A 15,990-nucleotide genomic window follows, 5' to 3' on the forward strand; every position below is an offset into this window, starting at 1 on the left:
ATTCGAATGCGATGTCTTGGTTTTGTTAGTGTTGGGGATTGATTAGTGACTATGGGTAGCTTGCCAGCATATAATTATTATGCTATTGACGCGTAACGCGTATCTTACCAGCTTTTCACTTACAGGCCTATTCGGGTTTTAGTTATTCTAACTGTTTCCGATATACGAGTACTCACCTGTCAGTGTGTCAAAAGTGACTTTTCTTCACCCAAAAACGTCACTTTTGACCATGACAAAGCAGTACCATATATCGGAAACAGATCGAATAGCTAAAACTCGAATTGGCAGTACCGCAAGGCGTCAGTTTTGCATTAATTTCGGAATATGCGGAAAAGGTCGGAGGAATGCATATAAAGCTATGGTTAACAGTTAGAAACCGTGAAAAAAATTAAATCCGCATTCATCTTCTTTTTATAAAAATAAACTGTTATGGTTTATATTTATAGTGTCTTTATTAGAGTTAGACCAAGATAAGTCTGCGACGATTTAGATAGCACACGCTGTGCAAGTGTTATTTTAAGGCGGTTCCCTGAGCCAGAAGGCGAAAAATCTCCTTATATATTATGATCCTGTTTTTCTAAGAGGCGTTGATATTCGTATATGTAGTTCTTGACTATATTATCTTTAATATCATAGCTTCCGATACACGAATTATGACACTTCGCTCGATACAATTAATTCCCAAAGTAACCTCTAACTCGGACTTTTAATCCAACTTTACTCGGTTATTTATTTAGTATCACATAACAAAAAAAGAAGAAAAAACAATCTTAACTTAAATAATAATTTCATAGCTTTCGAATTTCGATATTGTAGGATAACGTTTTTAAAATAAATAAAAATCGACAAAATTCGATCAAAATTGACACTTGGCGCGCATGATCTTTCCCGTTCTTTCTTGCGAAATGTGACAGAGACAGCGGCAAACCGACGGAACGTCAAACTTCTATAAAATTATGACGTACTCGTATAAATAACACTTGCACTACGTGTGCTATCTTAATCGTTGCAGACATTTCTTGGTCTGACTAATAAAATTTTGAAATTAGAAAACTGCCGCTTGACTGCCCTATTTTTTTTTGCCGTTACATTATAGTAAAAATCCGCTAAAATGTTGACATTTATTGCGCAAGCATACTTTTTATATGGTAGGTAAAAAATTAAATTAATATTCCAATTGCTAATATTATTATGGCTGTTATCCTTGCTGGGGCAATATAAGCCTTTGATGGCTACGCATGAATTTTTTACTATAATTTGATCATAAAAGGCTTTAACGAGTATATTATTATACTAATTGGGCAGTTAAAGCTAAATAATTCCGTAGTTAGAGCGTCATCGGTGAACACGTCATAATAACTGGAAATCAATAACAACACACGCTAAAATGGGGTTTAGGGATGTGATCGATCAAAGAAAAATGAAGGCATAGACATATATATTACTTCGTAAAGACCGGCCTTACGAGCACTACGAATGGGGCCGATACATTGGAGTCAAAATCGCATTTAGTTACACCAGCGCGCTCAGTCGTGTGGCGAATTGCGTAGTGGAAAGGCTTCACCATTGGTGTAAACAAAGTATAAGCGTACGCATACAATTCCGACCGAACACCGACGCCTTTCCACTGCGCAATTCGCCACACGACTGAGCGCGCTGGTGTAACTAAATGCGATTATGACTCCAATGTATCGGCCCCATTCGTAGTGCTCGTAAGGCCGGTCTTTACGGAGTAATATTACAGGTCTATGAATGTAGGTAGGTTTCGCATTCTAAGAACGGGCGACGCTTGCAATACCTGTAGATAGCGTCTTGATCTAAATGTAGATTAGAGGGCACATACTCGTACCCCGATGCATATGTTCTCGTCTAGTCAGTATATATATAGATGGCACATACCCCTATCCATATATGTTGTCGTCTAGTGAGAGCATTTTCTGAGGTACTCCCGTTTGTAGGTACAATGAGAAAAATAACGTCGATTTTCTTTTTTAATTTTTTTTATACCACGTCGGTGGCAATCAAGCATACGGCCCGCCTGATGGTAAGCAGTTACCGTAGCCTATGGACGCCTGCAACACCGGAGATATTACACGCGCGTTGCCGGCCCTTTAAAAAGCTGTACACTCCTTTTATGAAGAACCCCATACTGTAGCCCCTCGGGAAAACCTCGGCAGGGAGCTCATTCCACAGCCGAAGCGTACGCGGGAGGAAATTCCTCTTAAACCGCACAGTACGCGACCATTTAGGTGCTAGGGTGTGAGGATGAACACCCTGCCGATGGCGAGCGGTGCGGTGATAGAAAGCGGCCCTTGGCATCATGACAAACAATTCTTCAGAGCACAGCCCATTGTAGGTACAAGCGGTAGAACACACACAAGGAGGCGAAGTCTCTCCTTAGACTTAAAGGTTCAATACCTCTTGTGAGTTTGGGATCGTCGACGATTCGTACAGCGCGCCTTTGGACTGAGTCGAAGGGTCCAAGCTGGCATCCAGGTGCTCCTGCCCAAAGGTGACAGCAGTACTCCATATGGGGTCTGACTTGCGATTTATATAGCAGCAGTCTTTGCCGCGGAGTAAAGTATCGCCGTGCTTTATTGAGCACACCGAGTTTTTTGGATGCCAGATCAGCCTTCCCTTCCAGGTGGCTACGGAATTGGACGTCACTGGAAATGTCGACACCGAGGATCCCAATACTCCCTGACATGGTAAGGGCTGTGCCTTCGAACTGTGGGACCACAGCAAAAAAGGGTTTTCTTAGCGGTAAACGCGCAAACTTGTGTCTTGGTGGGGTTGAATCGCACTAAATTGTCCCGGCCCCACACCGAAACTCTGGATAGAGTGCCCTCAATATCCGAAATTATTTCGGACAGGAATATTACCGATGAAGTCATAGCCCTTTATGACTAGAGAAAGCAACACGGCTCTGCCAATATACTGTCAATTTTGCTTCGAGCCCATGCATGCAGAAGTGATGTAGAAAAGGGCAATATGATTTAGACAACGTTTTTTAAATTTTGTTAACTTGCGTTAATTTTACTTATTCGAACGTTAACGTTTCAGAAAGTATTATCTCTAAAGACAAACCTAAACCACGCCCTACTACACAGCCAAGAATTCAATAAAGAAAACAATTATATCCCCCAACTTGTATCTCAACAATCGCTGGTCCCTCGCAATCAAAAAGTCCAAACAAAGCGGTATTTATTAAAGAGCGGGAAACTGAGCATTCCACTAATGACTACGACGTGAATGAAGCTTGGGACAATGGAGCGTTTTGCGGCGTACTTGCCTAGTGGGAATTTATTTTTTTGTTTATTAATTTATTAAGCTATTATGTGCGTTGATATTTATTGCGGCTTGGTGGTTAATGTTTAGTAAAAAAAATGTCTTGACTTTGTGTCGTCGGTTTTGTTTTATCCAGTTCCAGAATATAAACAACTCATAGCAAAATATAACTGCTGGTTTTACAAAATCATTTGATGTGACATTATCTTCGGTTACCGCGATAGTTAAGTACTCATGAAATAAAACTATCAAAAACGGATTATATCGCGTATATTGAATTGCCTAATCGTGCTAATAGTGATACCGAACAAGCGAAATATTCCAAAATTTTACCACGAGTATAACGAGTACATTTTATATTTTAGTGTAATTTTCGAGACGAAGACAATGATCCTGTTCCTATACCTATTCCAAGTAGCTAGTAGCTACTATACCGCCTCTGTCTGATGCCATCTATTGAATATATTAATACCAAATCAGCTGCGGCATCGGTTATGCTAATATAACGATCAAAGTGCTAATATTGCTGTACTCATCAGAAATTCCCGTTCAAAGTTGCACCTATACGCTATCTAGTCAGGAGTAATCTGGGACCTTTGACTCGTCATTTTCTTCAATAATTTTTACTTTGTGTTTCAAATCACTACTTATAAATAAATATTGCAAATAAAATATGTTTACTAAAGTTTTCAGGTTTTAAAACTTTACGCGTTTAAAAAATAAATAAAAAATAAAATAAAATATCTTTATTTCAGAACATTCAAAATTCCATACAATATTGTTAGTACCATCGTTATAGCTACGTGTTAGTAAATACATTAAAAATAAAAACAAAACTTTTAACAATAAAATCAAAATCCAATAAATTTAAATAATGAATACAATAATAATAATTAATATGTCAGATTCAAAATAATATAGACTAGAATAATAAAGTTTAAGATAAGGAGAATACGCTAAGAATGCTAAGATTTTTTTTATTCCAAGTATGGAGTTGTAAGATATGTTCGGATCGGCGTCACTCATTTTTTCACGAAATTGACAGATAGGTACACTGTACAGCCAGTAAATATACTGGCAAAAACTTAAAAAATTACCATTAGCTGAATTTATGTATTTGTAATTATATTTTCAATTACTCAATATTAACAACGAAACGCGTGTTTAGTGACCGCGCACATAATCTCATGTTAGAGATTTAGCACACAAATGTATAGTATTTAGATTTAAGCACTTTTTCTTCTTTAAATAAATAGTTTTTTGTTTTGACAATGTTTTATTAATGCTGTTAAATAAAATGGAAGAGCATCCACGGAAGACCGGCGCTGTAGCATATTTTATATATGTTAGAGCATATGCTGAGTGGTGTCGATTTGTAGTCTCTGTAGCAGCATGAGTACTACTTTAATTATTGCATAAGCTACAAGTAGTTTTAACTGTTTAGTATATAAGATATTCTTTCTTTCTTTTACATATAATAATATGGTTCTGTATTTAGATGGTTTTTGCAATAAACGTTTTTCTATTTTATTCTGTTCTTTTCTAAATCCTCGGCTTGAAACGGAGACCTTCGCTAAAACGTTATGCTCAAAAAATAACGAAGTACCACAAACCTATCGAGTGAAAGTCTGCTTGAAATAAAATATAACGAAGTATGTACAAAATCACAAACCTAACTAGTGAAATGCTGCATGAAATTAAAATTATAAAATACCAAGTTCTATTTAACCTACTTATACTATTCACGGCAGTCCTTTAAACCTTTCGCTTTAAAGGTATGGATTGAATTCTCGCTATGAAGTTCAATTAGCGCATACCTCATTTTCTTAAACAGCCGATATTGACAAAAGGACATATGTTCGTGCATAATCTACGGCAGTTACGACGTTATGTAACTAGCAGTGTTATGCGTTTGTCTTCATTTCAATAATAAACCCCAGGAGTTCTAGGCTGCATTCATTCTTGAGATGGGTTCTAGGAATGTTGGGTATGGCAGTTGTGTTTAAAGGGCTTAGAATTAATAAAAGCATCTCTGATCATTACGCCGCTATAATTACTCAACCTCGTATCTGCAACACTCATTTGATGACAAAAACACCCGTATTCCGAATGAAAGAAAAGCGACATTTCCATCAAATGATTGTTGCAGATATGAGGTTGAGTAAGTATAGCGACGATTAGTGGACTATGAGACGTATTCTGAATAACAGGTTTTTGTATGATTTAGGAGGAACGAGGTGACGAATCGACTGATGTAAGTAATTATCGTTGCTTATGGATACCTGCAAATCAAAGCCACACGACTCCGCTGGCTTGGTCACCTGGAGAGGATGGGAGAGGATCGTGCTGTGAGAAGAGCGTATGTGGAGCACTCGGGCGGAAAGCGTCCGTCTGGGCGTCCCAGATACCGCTGGAGTGACGAAGCCCTAAAAGACCTGTCCGCCCTCGGAATACCCAACGAGAATAGCGTGAAGTGGCGCAGGATAGGGCAGTGGCGCTCTCTTGTGTCAGAGGCCAAGATTCTTTTTGGGTCACTGAGCCAGTGAAGTAAGTAAGTAATGGATACCTGCAAAACCAGGTTTCAAGTGCGTAGCCGGCATTTAAGATGGGAGTAGGTACTTTTCTTGAAGGTTTGAAGGTCATATTAGTCCGGAAATACAGCGGGCGACAGTTTAGCTGTGCGAGGCAGGAAGTTTCTAGAGAATCGTAGTACAGTTGAGGACCGTCAACCATTAAAGTGGTGAAGATAAAATGATAAAGATAAATTTAATTCAATTTATTTATTTAATTCATGGTTAAAGAAAAGCGACTTTTATATTAATTGCACTGTGAAATTTAATGGTAGGTACTGAAATTAAATTCTTTTTTTTTTCTCCATGCAATTTCGAACCTCGCTGTACCTGCAGAACAATAAGCTGGATGACAAGTTTTCATTAATGGTACCTATTAGTCGATCAGGTTTGTTTTGAGGATCAAATGTCTATATGGGACCCATTGCATTAAAGCAATGCAAAAGCCAGAAATGATAGTCAAAGTCTGACAATTTGTATTATTCTGAGCGTGAAATGACGTCACGATCAAGTTTAAGCCGTCTTGAAGACAGTATGGAAAACAAGAAAATTGTGTTTGACGGTGAAGTGAAACCTTAAGATTAAATTGTTGATGAGTACTTTTTAGGTCAGGCAACGAAAAGGTCTATACAGAAGGAAATGCTTGGAACACAATTTTTAACTTCGTAACTTTGTTTGGACTAGTTAGGAGGTGAACATTTCAAAAGTCCCCGGCCATAGCTGGGGTGGGGGGGGGGGAGAGGGGGGGGGGGGGGGGTTTGAAAGTCCCATTTTTCGGGCTTTCGCTTATATCTCAGAAACTATGCGTCCTTGCGAAATGATCATTTATACAAAATGAAAAGCTGATTAAATTTGCTACTACTATATTGTTTTATCAAGTTTTTCGGTATAGCTGTTCTTTGTTTTAACCAAACATTTTCATGTCGGTTTTCCCAAAGGTACTATCATAAATTGTAAGTAATGTTTTGAAGTATCATAAAGACTCCCTGCCGAGGTTTTCCCGAGGGGCTACAGTATGGGGTTCTTCATAAAAGGAATGTACAGGTTTTTAAAGGGTCGGCAACGCGCGTGTAATATCTCCGGTGTTGCAGGCGTCCATAGGCTACGGTAACTGCTTACCATCAGGCGGGCCGTATGCTTGATTGCCACCGACGTGGTATAAAAAAAATTAAAAAAGAAAATCGACGTAATTTTTCTCATTGTACCTACAAACGGGAGTACCTCAGAAAATGCTCTCACTAGACGACAACATATATAGATAGGGATAGGGGTATGTGCCATCTATATATTTATTGACTAGACGAGAACATATGCATCGGGGTACGAGTATGTGCCCTCTAATCTACATTTAGATCAAGACGCTATCTACAGGTATTGCAAGCGTCGCCCGTTCTTAGAATGCAAAACCTACCTACATTCATAGACCTGTATATTACTCCGTAAAGACCGGCCTTACGAAGAGTTGGCAACGCGCATGGTATAAAAAAAACTTATGTATGTTTTCCATGTATCACATTCTTGTGAATATTCTCGCGGGCTGGGGCCCATTTTGTTGAGTGCTCGCTGTTTTTACCAAAACAGGCGCAAATGTTCTACTGGTGGAATATTCTATTAGGGTTCCGTATTAGGTACCTCAAAAAAAGGAACCCATATGAAATCACTCGTTCGTCTGTCCATCTCTCTGTCAGCCTGTCACAGCCTATTTGCTTCGAAACTACTGGACCAATTAAGTTGAAATTTGGTACACATAAGTCTGTAACCCAAAGACTGGGGCATGTAACGTAAATAAATGTTATTTTAAACATACGTTTGGGGGAAATGAGAAAATAACAAAAATTGTTTTGCAATAGTTATTTACGATACAAGTTGAATAAAAAAAATATAAATAAATATAAGTTCGGAAAAGAGGAAATTCGAAACGAGTGGCGATAAATTAAAACACGACCGCAGGGAGTGTTTTAAATCGACACGAGTTGCGAATTACCTATTCGCACGTGTATCGTACAACGTTTTACAGTACAGTTTTTACATATGGCCCTTTAAACTTTCGACATAGGTATAAGTAATTTGAGCATGCAATACACATGACATTTTAAATATTTGCATTTCTTTGTGACAAAACATGTATAGTATAATAGTAGTTTTGATATCGCAAGTTAAAAATATTTGTAACCGTTTGAAAGATGTATATAATATAATATAATATGATGCATGGTCATTATAAGCAATGTATTAGGGATAACTTTAAGCCATAGTAATTAAGTTAGAATTAAGTTATATTGCATTGCCCTACAGGGTTTCATAGCTGAACCAATAAAATGTACCAACTTGTATACCTATGACAGCAATAAACACACTGATTACTGATTACTGACATATGCACGAAAAGTGCTATTTGACGCACTAGTGCGAGAAAGTAGCACCATATGTACTGTAAAGTATAATATCGACGTTGGAAATTTCAAATGTCGTAAGGGACAAACGCCTACTTTTGAGGGGAGCCAAAAACAAAATTCCGTTTAACAAAAATTCATAACTTGTAAACTACTCATCCTATAAAAATAAATCTCAGATGTATACTTATAAAATAACTTCATCTACAATAACCTATTGATCGAAAATCATTCAATGCAATAGTTTAGAAAATAGTGTCGCTTACGACAAAAAAATATCAAGAAAATGTGCGTTACGCCTCTGAGAAAAATAGTATTATAAATCAAATGAAAGGGCTCATTGTGAGAATCTCAATTTTTATTATTATAGATAATTTTGGTCGACAATGACCAGACTGGCTTATGGTATGAAAAAGCCGGAAAGTCCACGGCGCTCCACCGATAGTAAATTTTTAATTGTGTGTGCGTTGAAAATGTAATCCTTCTCTTATTTTAATTTTTAAATCACTTCATAAGAAAAATAATAAGTAACTTCATTTTAGACTGCCAATCCCAACCAGAAGCAGATTTTTCTGTCCGAGTTTCTTTTAGAAGATAAAACTTGTTTAAGGAGCCTCGTGTATATCAGCTGCCGTCATTTTTTTTAAATTTAAACTATGAAAACTTCCTTACTGTTTCCCTTGAGTTGGAAGAAAAATACACTTAAGTACATCCAAAGTTCTTCACTTCGTCATAATAATAAAATACTCTCTATGTTCTTCTTAAGAACGCTATTCACACTGTATTTAATATTCGCGGAGACAATGGCTTTACGGAACAATGAACTCGGTTATATTAAAACAGTTCTGGATCCTTTATGGCGCTGTCAAGTTATGTCGTATATTTCGTCGTCGTCGTCGTCGTGTATTTGTTATGATTTTGAACTGATTTTGATACAACTAGGGAACAAATCATTTTTTTTTGCGCCTAGCCTTTCAAAGATAGCATACACCAGAGAATTTGGGACGGGTACCGCCGGGCCGGGTGGTCTAGTGGTCAGGACGTCAGCCGCGTAGGCTGAAGACACGGGCTGAAGACGCGGGTACGATTCCCGCCTCGGCCACCGGTGGACTTGGCCACTTTTTCTTTAGTGTATGATATTATGATATGTATTTCAGTTTATGGTTTTGATATGACCTTGATGTCTTGGTGATTGGTGCACATCTCACGCACGACTTTCATTTCATTTCGCATGTACGTCAAGGGCATAAATATATATACACTCCCAGTTTCAAAAATATGTGTACGCCGTTACACCTTAGACAACAAAGTCGTGTTCACATATTTTTGATCCACTTGTCTGGATCGATATTTTTGCCTTCGACTGTACCAATCAGCGTGAGCTATCTTCAAGGTCGTATCGAATAAGATCAAAACCGTAACAGATTGTTAAAACTGAATCAGGCTCATGGTGCAAAGAGAGAGAATGAGGAAAAGAATCAGTACGCATAATAGTTCAAGAAAAACATCTCAGATCGTTTTCAGATAATAAGATATTATATTATTTGCCACAACACTTTTGAAGCCGATATTCGAGTATGTTTAGTATATTTAGTGACCCGTTCTTAATATATTTTATCTACATCAATATCATAACCTCCCTATAATATATTCAGAAACGATAAGCTAATTAGCTTATTAGCTTATCGTTTCTGAATATATTATGATGTAAACAAGTTTGGGAACAAATCAAATTATTTTATTTAATAATTTGATTTGTTTTTTTTTTTATCCACTGGAGGGCTTCGTCACTTTTTCTTTAATATATGACATCTATTACAGTATTTAATTTATACATAGTAGTGTGACTACTTAAAAAAAAAAACACAAATCAAATTATTTAATAAAATAATTTGATTTGTTCCCAAACTTGTTCATAGATGGCAGCACCAGTCTCTCTCGCTACAACGTAAATCCGTAAGGAGTTCGTTTAGGAGGTGCAAGCGCGCACTGCTTGCCCTTAGAGCTGGTCAAAGACGCCTAGTCTTACTAAGATGGCATATAGTCGAGAAATTCGGACGGGCACCGCCGTGGCGAGGTGGCCTAGGGGTTCATGGCGTTAGCCGCGATAGCTAAAGACGCCGGTTCGAATCCGGCCTTCACCACTGGAGGGCTTCGTCACTTTTTCTTTAATATATGACATCTATTACAGTTTTTAATATTATGATGTAGATAAAATATATTAAGAACGGGTCACTAAATACTAAACATACTCCAATATCGGCTTCAACACAATTTTGACAAATTTCGCATGTTACTTGATGTCGAACGATATCGCAGTCAGCCCCCGACTCTAGTTTGTATTACCGCCATTTGACGATTAATTAGTTTGTAATTATAAAATTACTTTGTTTTGTTGAAGCTTATGAATCTTATGATATTGATGTAGATAAAGCAGTGTATGTAGCTGTACATAATTACATATTAGGCATTAAAGGCGCTGCGCGCAAGCACCAGCTGTTTGCGGACTCGCGCTGCCGCACCCACGCTGGAGAACGTGATCCCCTATACAGGCTGGTTAAATGTTACAACATGTATTTTAATGAAATTGACATTTTCGTGATGTCTGACAATGTGTATAAAAAGAATGTGATTCAGTTGCTTCAAACAAAACATAATTAAAAGTCGCTCCGGTGAGCCATGCTGTTTTTTATTGTACGACTATGTATAAAAGTATGTACTTTTGCTGCCAGAAATATGAATTTGTTATTGTATCCACAAATTTATTTCGTAATCGTAGCTTTGTTAATTTTAGCTTTTTATCAGATATATTGTTACCTAGCGCTATATGTATACTGTAGATCTAATAATCTGTGGACGATGTGGTTGGTCTCACACTATAGTATTCTTTGTACTCTATTTCTGTGCCTAAACCCTGTGTGTTACTGTTTTTTGTCCCAAATAAATTGAAAAAAAAAAAAAAAAAAAAAAAAATTAAAATACTCGTGTAATCCTTTCATGAAACTCATTTCATTAATTAACCCACACTCGTATTTTAATGCCTTTCATTATGTAGCAGTCACATAAACTACTATTTATGTCTGTGTCTCACGGAAGTTTTGTTATTAAAATATGTTTAGTTTGTTGTTCAAATTACCTTAACCTTGTAAGACCCACCATAGAAAGGGTTTCAATTTTTAATTTGAACTTTGTTCTATAAGTAAATTGGAACGAATTTCGTTTTTTTTTTTAAACTCAATGAAACAAAAGAAATGCTACTTTATTTGTTTCATGAAAGGTTCAAATTAGATTGCAATAAATATGTACATTTGTGCCATTTTCAACCAAAAGGGTATTTATTGTCGCTTGTAAGTAAGGCGCTATTTCCAAGCTTCAATTAGAAATCAACTTTATCGACAAGCGACAATGTGGTACTTTTTGGTTGAAAACGTCACATTTAGACTCACGAGCATGGAGACTGTATAAAGGAGCCTAATCTCTATGTATGAAAAGTGTCCATCAAAAAACAGTAATTAGGCGGCGCCACCATACACCGAAATACTACCAAAAACAACCTACGTAATTTGGTCGGGTTATTTGTTGCCTTATATGGTTCATGTTATACTCATGTCCCAGAGCCTCACTAGCGCCACCGGAGAGATTAGGAACTATTATTTAAAGCTTAACGCGGTCACTTTTACAACAATTCTGCCATAAGAGATTGCGATCCTTTCTATACCATCCATACTCACGAGGATAAAGATGTCACTGTTCGTTAGATGTTAATAGAGCCTATATAAGATAATGTCATGTGACATAATAAACGATTGGTAACGTAGCAACTTCAAATTTTATATTAAAGGAAGAAATGGAAAAAGTTACACTTCCGGCAGGATTTGAACCCGCAACCTCCGCAATCCGTGCGTAAAAAAGATGTAATCGTCTTACGGTAGATGTCGCTTTACGCCACCCCAAAGGCGTGTATACATAAGTGAAGGAATGGAAAGATTTGCAAGGTTCAGGTAGGCTTCCGTAGCTCAATTGGTTAAGAGCAACGCACGGATTGCGGAGGTTGCGGGTTCAAATCCTGCCGGAAGTGTAACTTTTTCCATTTCTTCCTTTAATATAAAATTTGGAGTGTCGCTCGCAGACGTATCTGCATGTTAAAAAATTGAACGTAGCAACTTGTTTACAAATCTTATCAGTAACCAATTTCTAACAGGGATTTTACTTAAATGCATGTATAAGACAGATTTTCAACTAAAATACAATCCTGGGACCGTAACATCTAAATTATCTATACGTATACAAAGCAACTAAGAAAATTAAAGCGCGCCATTCACAATACCTGTCGACGCGCCTCCAATCCTATTGTGGTACTTGACAACGGCAGCGGGTGGCACAAGCGATAAGAGAAACTTGATTATGTGCCTTTAGTAAAAGGTTTAAGTGCAATATAATTAGTATAAAACGTGTATTTTCTCAAGTATTACGGTTATAAAGTCTGATTAAATAGTAGAAAATAATTAAGGTTAACTATTGTGTCAGCATTGCGTTGTATGCGAGTGAGACGTGGACACTGAGACAAAAAGACAGAAAAAGGTTGGAAGCTTTCGAAATGTGGTGTTGGCGGAGGATGGAAAGGATTAGCTGGACTGAAAGAAAGACGAATGAAGAGGTTTTGAATATGGTAGGAGAAAGGCGAAGCTTATTAAATACCATAAGGAATAGGAGAGGCAAGATGTTAGGACACCTAATACGAAACGACAACTTTTTCCTTAACATCCTGGAAGGAAAAATTGAAAAGACGAGAGGCAGTGGAAAGCCTAGAATCACATACCTGAGCCAAGTAAAAGAGAATGCATCGTACGAGCAAATCAAAAGACTGGCTCAGGAAAGAAAGGACTGGCAAATACTCCACCGACAAGAGCAAAGCTCTTAAGTGATGATGATGATGATGATGATTGTGTCACAGAGCGGACATGTACAACAATAGTAGATTGTTAACCAAGGGATGAAAGGCACTCATTTCTGCCGAGGTATTTTGGCGCTTGAGCGCAGTGAGAGCGCCAATAGTCCAAGGCAGAAATGATGCCTTTCACCCGAGTTAAATACTCTACTTTTCATTTCGAATACGAGGAAAGTAAAATGCATGTGTTTTTTTAAAAACATGACTAAGTATACATTTTTATAGTATTTATTGAGGATAATTTCAATTAAAAATTCAGACAAAATCCATTTAAACTCAAATTTCAATTGCTTATCGTACTTCGAACGTAAAATGCTCTAGTGCAGACACGTATCATTTTCTGCACACCTTTTAGAACAACAATGACCCTCTTTCGGAGCATGAGAAATGAAAAAATCACTTGCATTTCTATGTGTGAACGGCAACGGCACGTCTGTACACGCGGCATGCGTCATTGTGCGAGTAAGTTGCTGAAAAACAGTATTGAGCGGTCGGCAAAAGGTCGTCAATTGGCTGTCGCGGGGCGAGGTAATTCGAATCGGGGCGGGGCGTTGCGTGGCCGTTCTGTATGATATTACTTATTATGTTTTGTATAGTATGACTAGAGCCCAAAAATTACCCCACGGGAATTGTGCCGCAAGCGACTCAAAGCATACCTACTGCGCACAAGTTGACATCGTCAAATACATGCTGAGCAAGAAGTTTTACATTTAGAATATTATCTTAGCCAATCAATTTTTTTAAATGTTTCATTGACTTTAAATCATGGGATTTTATAGAAATGCGTGCCTTTAACAGTTTTTGGACAAGTTTTCGGAGACAAATAAATATGACATTGATGCATCAAGGCGGTTTGTTTACAGAGGATCTACCGGGAAAGGCGAATCGTTTCGCTCGAATATGCAAGTGTGACAGAGATGTTAGATAACGAAATTTCGATTTTCTTGTTTCGCGATAGACCCTCAGATTGTGGTAGTGGCTATGCAGAGCTTCGCGTAATATTCCCTATTGGAATCATATCAGTTAGCTGTCAGTCGCGCGGGCGTCTCGCTCGCACTAATACTTATGTGGACAAGTCTGAGCGAAAGGAAAGGATTCTTTCGTGTTTGCCAAGGTCGCAGAATCGGCAAAAATCGGGAACCTTCGTTTATTTTCGACCTAATGGCGGCAGGCACGAAACTATCGCTACGATAATTATTACTTCTTGGGCATTTCGCTTTCACATTATTTTCTTTGCTTTAGTTTCTATTAGCCGTCACGAAAGGGAATTATTGTTAATTCTGAACTTTTGTTTGATGAAAGACAAATAACTCCTTATTATAGTAATCGCATATAAGTTTTCATTTCGTCAAAAAGAGACGGGTTCAGTTTCTTATACAACATTTGTAAATTTTGTGACACTTTTTTCACATAAATCTATAGTAGGTCCACCATGAGTCCCCGGCAAGCTGTGTTTTCCATACAAACGTAGTTACGCTCTCATTAAAATTGTAGAATAAAACTACACATCATTACTATTCTGTTTTATTCTCGTAACTGTCTTCCATTTTTTATTACAAACAGTTCAAATTGAAGATTAACAGTCTGTCAAAAAAAACTTCTATGTTAACTCCATCCATTTGACAACACCGAACAAATAATTGTTATTTTCATCTAAAACAGTTTATTACATTGTAAACATTATTTCTACAAAATGTCTATTATAACAGTTTTGAATGATTCACGGTTAGTTTCACTAGACTCGAAAACAATACAATAGGTAATCACGGTCCATATCCCGGTTAATAAAGTCTAGTCTATTATTTTGTAAATAAAGTATATATGTAAAATAACATTAATCTGGTAACTAAATTAAATTAAATTAAATTTAACAAATATGGAAAATCATTTAGGTATAAACAAAGATTATTTTATACATCATTTTGATAACAATATATCAACAACAAACAACACAATTTTAATTCAATATTAATAATAAAATAAAAATATAAGTAGTACTTTTAATATTTTTGGATATAGCTGTAGTGAAAAGGTATTTTTTAAACTTAATGAAAATAATGAATAATTAAGATCATGTCTAATTTTAATAACATTTTAAAGTTCTTGCAAATTATTTATCACAAACGATTGAAATATAATCAAGAGAGTAGGGCGTGGCAGATAGTTGTTCTTGAGACAAATCACAAAAAAATAATGATTGCATGAAATATTAACATTTATAGCTGAATACAAAAGCTTGGAAAAAGTGTACTCGATTTTAATCACATACAAACTATACCTTTTTTCATTAAAATCATATTTTATTAATCTATCTTTATTTTTCAGTAATTTTCCGATAACACTAACTAATGTCATTTCACTTTTGTCTTTCATATTGATGTGACAATTTATATACGACCTATAGGTATTGTGTCTACAGGGCACTATTATAAAAATACTGTTTAGGATCATACATATTTTGACACTGAATTACTATTGTACTACGAAAGGCAAGGCTAATATACAAATCTAAGACATGCAAGTATTCTAAGTAAATTAATTAAAGGATGACTCATGCTAGACCGGGCCGGGGCCGGGCCGGAGCTTCCGGCGCTGTGTGTTCTATGGACCACGTGATAACCGATCAGCCGATATGGGTCGGTCTGGTGTAAGTCATCCTTAAAACATTGATATTCTCTGAACTCAAAATGTGTAAAATATGACCACAATAAAAAGTTTTCGCATTAAAGTATTTGGTTAAATGCAATACAAATAAGGTAAATACGGGTAAGTGTGGCTAAGCTTTTTGCTA

At 36.9% G+C, this 15,990-nt stretch overlaps 1 protein-coding gene across 1 annotated transcript in view; it reads right to left on the bottom strand.

Annotated features, from left to right (window-relative positions):
- LOC134743410 (membrane alanyl aminopeptidase-like) overlaps positions 1-15,990 on the bottom strand; it is a 363,156-nt gene that overhangs the window by 228,329 nt on the left and 118,837 nt on the right. The window lies entirely within an intron of this gene.

The sequence above is a fragment of the Cydia strobilella genome, chromosome 8, assembly GCF_947568885.1.
Source record: "Cydia strobilella chromosome 8, ilCydStro3.1, whole genome shotgun sequence".
NCBI classification, from domain to species: Eukaryota; Metazoa; Arthropoda; class Insecta; order Lepidoptera; family Tortricidae; genus Cydia; species Cydia strobilella.